Below are 6,770 nucleotides of genomic sequence, written 5' to 3'. Positions count from 1 at the left end.
CAGGCCATCACAATGGATGTCAAACTAACTGCCAAGAAATGAGACGATGAAGTTCTCGTCGACTGCCAACTTCTGTTCCAGCATTTGGTCGCTGCTGGTTCCAGGTGTGACGACTTGTCAAAGATCTTCAGTTTCGAACTATGCACGTATCCACCTGCTCTATTTGAATCAAATGGTTTCATAAGGCTAGCCAACAAAGCTAACCTTGCAGATGCATTGTGGACATCAGAGATTGCAGCTGCATCTGGTCCGACAATTGATGTGCAATATGTTCTAGATGGAGGTGCTTTGCTTCACCGGATACCATGGTCAAAAGCAGCTACGTGGGACAGTATCTGCAAGCAGTACACAAGTTACGTCAAACACAAATATGGCAAGGCCATAATAGTATTTGATGGATATTTGGATGGACCAAGCCCCAAAGATTGCACACATTTAAAGAGGAATGGTGGATGTGTAGGAGCAGTACACTTCTCAAGCACAATGGCACTCCAGACTACAAAATAAGAGTTCCGCTGTCACAAGAAGAACAAGCAGCGATTCATTAACATGCTGTCTCAGAGGCTCCAAGAAGAAGGGTGTGATGTATTCCATGCAAGAGGGGACGCCGACCTCCTCATTGTCAAAACAGCTATCGCATCATCTGCAAGAACAGACACGGTACTAATTGGCGATGACACAGATCAGTTGGTACTTTTGTGTCATCATGCAATCAACACGTCACACAATATCTTCTTTCGGCCAGAGCAGAAGACACACTCACAAAAAGTTCAACAATGCTGGAATATCAGCGAAACAAGATCGTTGCGAGGTGATGTTGTATGAGACTATCTACCTTTTTTACATGCCATCGCTGGTTGCGACACAACGTCTCGAGTGTTCGGCATTGGAAAAAAGGTGCCATTACTAGAAATCAAGAAAGGCTCATACTTTGCAAAACAAGCATCTGTCTTCATGAAAAAAGATGCCAAAAAAAGAAGAAATTGTAGTAGCAGAACACGCAATGGTCTCGCTGTACAAAGGACACCAAGGAGAACCTCTCAATGATCTGAGACTCCACAAATTCTATGACAAAACCATTTCTCGAAAAAGAGATGGTACAGCCTCAATCCTTGCCACCTACATCAGGGTCCATCAAATATCACAGTCTGCGGGTTTATCACCAAGTACAAGAATGGACCGATGATACAAGTCATTTACCTGCTGAACAGTGGGGCTGGAAAGTCAACAATGCGCAAATGATGCCTATCCTCACTGACATGATGCCTGCTCCCCAAGATCTCCTCGAAATAATGAGGTGCAACTGCAAGTTAGGCTGCAACACAATGCGATGTACATGCCGCAAAAAAAATGGACTGGACTGTTCTATGGCATGTGGCGAATGCACTACCACCCTTTTCCCAGAAAAGTTCGGTTGCACTACCACCCTTTTCCCAGAAAAGTTCGGTTGCACTACCACCCTTTTCCCAGAACATCAATATAAACATCTATATCAGAAAAGGTGTTTATGTGTAGTAAACATTGCTACAGCGTGTAGCGTTATTTGTTTTGACTTTACTTATCATAGTATAGCAGTTTTTAGTCATAAACCTGATCAAACGGCACTCATACTTTAGTGGATAGCAATCAGTGTTCCATTAAATATATTTACCTATACTTCTTAAAGTATGTTTTCACAACATGTATATGAACAAAAAAGTCTTATTGGGAAGCTTTTTGCATTTGTTTTTCTAGATTGAACTTGACACTGCACTGTATAGTTTAAAATATACAACAGGTGTGATGATAAAATGTTTGATATAACATGTACAGTATATATATATATATATATATATATATATATATATATATATATATATATATATATATATATATATATATATATATATATATATATATATATATATATATATATATATATAATCTGGCTTTACATTTATTTGATGAAGTAAACATTGGTCTCATGAGATTCCTTAGGTCTGAAAACATACAGGACACCTCATTTATGTTGTTGCAACAAATATTTACAAAGTTATGACAATAATTGATTTGCGTGGTGGCCATTTTGGATTTTCGCACTTAAGGGTTTCTTGGAAAAAAAAATCACGCTTGGTACTATATATCAATAATCACTAAGCAATTCCTCAAGCTCATTTGTGGCAAATTTGGTGTTTTACCACAATTTTTCACATATCTTCAAAGCGGTCGTCCAAAAAGCTGGATTTCGCTCGCGAGTACTGCCGTACTTCGGCCACCCTTGAATGGGCCAACTGTACTGTAAGGAAGTTCTGAAATGGGTTAATTTTTATCTCGATATATTCACCTTCCATGAAATCCTAGAAGTAGAGATAAAAGCATCATTATAAATGATTTGGTTGCAAAATTATGAAAAATGGCAAAAATTGGCTGCCATGTTGGATTTATGCTGATGAAGGGAATATCAAATTTTATTATTCTAACTATAAGATAATAACCCATGTTCATAGGCTGCAGTGCAAAATTAATCATATATGGCCTTTTAATGACCTACAAAAGCAAATATAAGAACATAAAAAAGTATTGAAATTTTCGACAGCACCCATTTTTAAAATGGCTGCCAAATATTGTTCCACTAAATATATTCACCTATACTTTTAGTATGTCTTTCATAATATGTATAGGTACCAAAAAAAACTTTATTGCGAAACAGTTGCAATTTGTTCTCGGTTTCGTCACACATTGTCGAGACTAATATGCAAATTTGGGTGCTTCTTCCGTGTCATTGTAATGAGTTCCTGCTGTCGTAGAATAATAAATATTACTGTTAAAACCACCACATCGAGCTATCCCGCTTCTTCTTCAATCGCGAAAAAGGGATTGTGAAACAGGCACCTTTATATGATGAAATGGACACAAACTATTGTTCCACATCAATTGATTATTAGCTGTCCAAACCACGTAAATCAATCATTAGCTTTTGAAGGGGACCATTTTATTGTCCTCCACCCCATCGGTCAAAGTCGTTGACTGCAGGACATTAAACTGAGCTGCGACAGACAAATCATTTGCCCATGTTCTTTGGTGTTCACGATATTTCAAAAAAAATCGTTGCTTTTCGCTTTCCTTTCAGATGTCTATTCCTCACGGCATCAGCTGAACCTGATGAAATGAGGGCTGTGATTGGGTGAGTTATGTTGCCATGACAACCATCTCAGCGACTTGGATTGTGTACACGATATTTCAAAAAACATTAAAGATTTAGCTTTTATGTTGCAGATATTCGTCATATTGTTACGGATTTGGAAGCCATCTGCACACAGACAGTCAGAGTCCCCGTAATTTAGTTATTTCGATAAGTATGTCTTTTTAGTTAGAATCCTTCCTTCTGTCTAATGGGAATTACATGTGTGCGCTACGAGTTATTTTTTAGCTAGGTTTTTCCTCATAAATAACTACTACAACGCCACCGTCCCGCACTCAAACGATCGCCATTGCCCACGTGTTTTTGGCTGAAGGCGTGGGCGGAGCCTTCAATGCCTCAGATCGAGGCTCCGTCCCAAGGAAGGGCATGGACTGTTTCCTCCAGCCAATGAGCGAAGGGCGAGCATGACACACACGCCCCAGCCAATCGGGAGGCGACCACGAGTCGTCCGACAACCCCTCGTCCAATTAGGAGGCGATTGGGAGGAGAAGAGACCCTCCCACCTCAAAAGAGTAGAGTGGTTGTCTCGACCAGTGTTGGGCAGACAAGGGTACGTTGTGCAGGATCGTGGCGAGTGCGTTGTGCAGGATCGTGGCGAGTGCGTTGTGCAGGATCGTGGCGAGTGCGTTGTGCAGGATCGTGGCGAGTGCGTTGTGCAGGATCGTGGCGAGTGCGTTGTGCAGGATCGTGGCGAGTGCGTTGTGCAGGATCGTGGCGAGTGCGTTGTGCAGGATCGTGGCGAGTGCGTTGTGCAGGATCGTGGCGAGTGCGTTGTGCAGGATCGTGGCGAGTGCGTTGTGCAGGATCGTGGCGAGTGCGTTGTGCAGGATCGTGGCGAGTGCGTTGTGCAGGATCGTGGCGAGTGCGTTGTGCAGGATCGTGGCGAGTGCGTTGTGCAGGATCGTGGCGAGTGCGTTGTGCAGGATCGTGGCGAGTGCGTTGTGCAGGATCGTGGCGAGTGCGTTGTGCAGGATCGTGGCGAGTGCGTTGTGCAGGATCGTGGCGAGTGCGTTGTGCAGGATCGTGGCGAGTGCGTTGTGCAGGATCGTGGCGAGTGCGTTGTGCAGGATCGTGGCGAGTGCGTTGTGCAGGATCGTGGCGAGTGCGTTGTGCAGGATCGTGGCGAGTGCGTTGTGCAGGATCGTGGCGAGTGCGTTGTGCAGGATCGTGGCGAGTGCGTTGTGCAGGATCGTGGCGAGTGCGTTGTGCAGGATCGTGGCGAGTGCGTTGTGCAGGATCGTGGCGCAGTGCGTTGTGCAGGATCGTGGCGAGTGCGTTGTGCAGGATCGTGGCGAGTGCGTTGTGCAGGATCGTGGCGAGTGCGTTGTGCAGGATCGTGGCGAGTGCGTTGTGCAGGATCGTGGCGAGTGCGTTGTGCAGGATCGTGGCGAGTGCGTTGTGCAGGATCGTGGCGAGTGCGTTGTGCAGGATCGTGGCGAGTGCGTTGTGCAGGATCGTGGCGAGTGCGTTGTGCAGGATCGTGGCGAGTGCGTTGTGCAGGATCGTGGCGAGTGCGTTGTGCAGGATCGTGGCGAGTGCGTTGTGCAGGATCGTGGCGAGTGCGTTGTGCAGGATCGTGGCGAGTGCGTTGTGCAGGATCGTGGCGAGTGCGTTGTGCAGGATCGTGGCGAGTGCGTTGTGCAGGATCGTGGCGAGTGCGTTGTGCAGGATCGTGGCGAGTGCGTTGTGCAGGATCGTGGCGAGTGCGTTGTGCAGGATCGTGGCGAGTGCGTTGTGCAGGATCGTGGCGAGTGCGTTGTGCAGGATCGTGGCGAGTGCGTTGTGCAGGATCGTGGCGAGTGCGTTGTGCAGGATCGTGGCGAGTGCGTTGTGCAGGATCGTGGCGAGTGCGTTGTGCAGGATCGTGGCGAGTGCGTTGTGCAGGATCGTGGCGAGTGCGTTGTGCAGGATCGTGGCGAGTGCGTTGTGCAGGATCGTGGCGAGTGCGTTGTGCAGGATCGTGGCGAGTGCGTTGTGCAGGATCGTGGCGAGTGCGTTGTGCAGGATCGTGGCGAGTGCGTTGTGCAGGATCGTGGCGAGTGCGTTGTGCAGGATCGTGGCGAGTGCGTTGTGCAGGATCGTGGCGAGTGCGTTGTGCAGGATCGTGGCGAGTGCGTTGTGCAGGATCGTGGCGAGTGCGTTGTGCAGGATCGTGGCGAGTGCGTTGTGCAGGATCGTGGCGAGTGCGTTGTGCAGGATCGTGGCGAGTGCGTTGTGCAGGATCGTGGCGAGTGCGTTGTGCAGGATCGTGGCGAGTGCGTTGTGCAGGATCGTGGCGAGTGCGTTGTGCAGGATCGTGGCGAGTGCGTTGTGCAGGATCGTGGCGAGTGCGTTGTGCAGGATCGTGGCGAGTGCGTTGTGCAGGATCGTGGCGAGTGCGTTGTGCAGGATCGTGGCGAGTGCGTTGTGCAGGATCGTGGCGAGTGCGTTGTGCAGGATCGTGGCGAGTGCGTTGTGCAGGATCGTGGCGAGTGCGTTGTGCAGGATCGTGGCGAGTGCGTTGTGCAGGATCGTGGCGAGTGCGTTGTGCAGGATCGTGGCGAGTGCGTTGTGCAGGATCGTGGCGAGTGCGTTGTGCAGGATCGTGGCGAGTGCGTTGTGCAGGATCGTGGCGAGTGCGTTGTGCAGGATCGTGGCGAGTGCGTTGTGCAGGATCGTGGCGAGTGCGTTGTGCAGGATCGTGGCGAGTGCGTTGTGCAGGATCGTGGCGAGTGCGTTGTGCAGGATCGTGGCGAGTGCGTTGTGCAGGATCGTGGCGCAGTGCGTTGTGCAGGATCGTGGCGAGTGCGTTGTGCAGGATCGTGGCGAGTGCGTTGTGCAGGATCGTGGCGAGTGCGTTGTGCAGGATCGTGGCGAGTGCGTTGTGCAGGATCGTGGCGAGTGCGTTGTGCAGGATCGTGGCGAGTGCGTTGTGCAGGATCGTGGCGAGTGCGTTGTGCAGGATCGTGGCGAGTGCGTTGTGCAGGATCGTGGCGAGTGCGTTGTGCAGGATCGTGGCGAGTGCGTTGTGCAGGATCGTGGCGAGTGCGTTGTGCAGGATCGTGGCGAGTGCGTTGTGCAGGATCGTGGCGAGTGCGTTCTGCAGGATCGTGGCGGGTGCAGTCTGCGGTCTTGCTGGCGAGTGCAGCTTGGTCTGGGTCGTGGGTTCGAGTCCCACCGTGGTGTTTTATGTTGGAGCGCTCGAGCTTGGATCCCCGTTCCCATCCACGGACTCCAAGCTCCACAAGTGCGGGTCTGGTGAAACCGCACGAGGCGGGGAGGTACCCGGCTCTACCGAAAAGACCCACGAGGTCCATTTCGCGTGTGTGTGTGTGTGTGTGTGTGTGCGTGCGTGTGCGGGGTGCCATCCTGTTAGTACAATTGTTTTAGTGCCTTGTACATACCTGCATTGCTTTTCGTCTGTTTAACTCTGCTCCGTCTCCCCCTCCCCGAGTATCATTGTAAAATAAATCCGTTAAATGTACCAGCTCGTTTTCTGTGCTTTCCTCCATTGGCCTAGCATGGTGCGTGTTGCAAATTGGTAGGGCCGTTCACCTGTGGATTGTTCATTTGGTCCGGCGCGGCTTTGCTTACGCCGGATCAGAGTCGG

The sequence above is a fragment of the Eptatretus burgeri genome, chromosome 2, assembly GCF_056783735.1.
Source record: "Eptatretus burgeri isolate ZD-2024b chromosome 2, Ebu_testis_v1, whole genome shotgun sequence".
Classification (NCBI taxonomy): Eukaryota; Metazoa; Chordata; class Myxini; order Myxiniformes; family Myxinidae; genus Eptatretus; species Eptatretus burgeri.
This window is presented reverse-complemented; position numbering follows the sequence as displayed.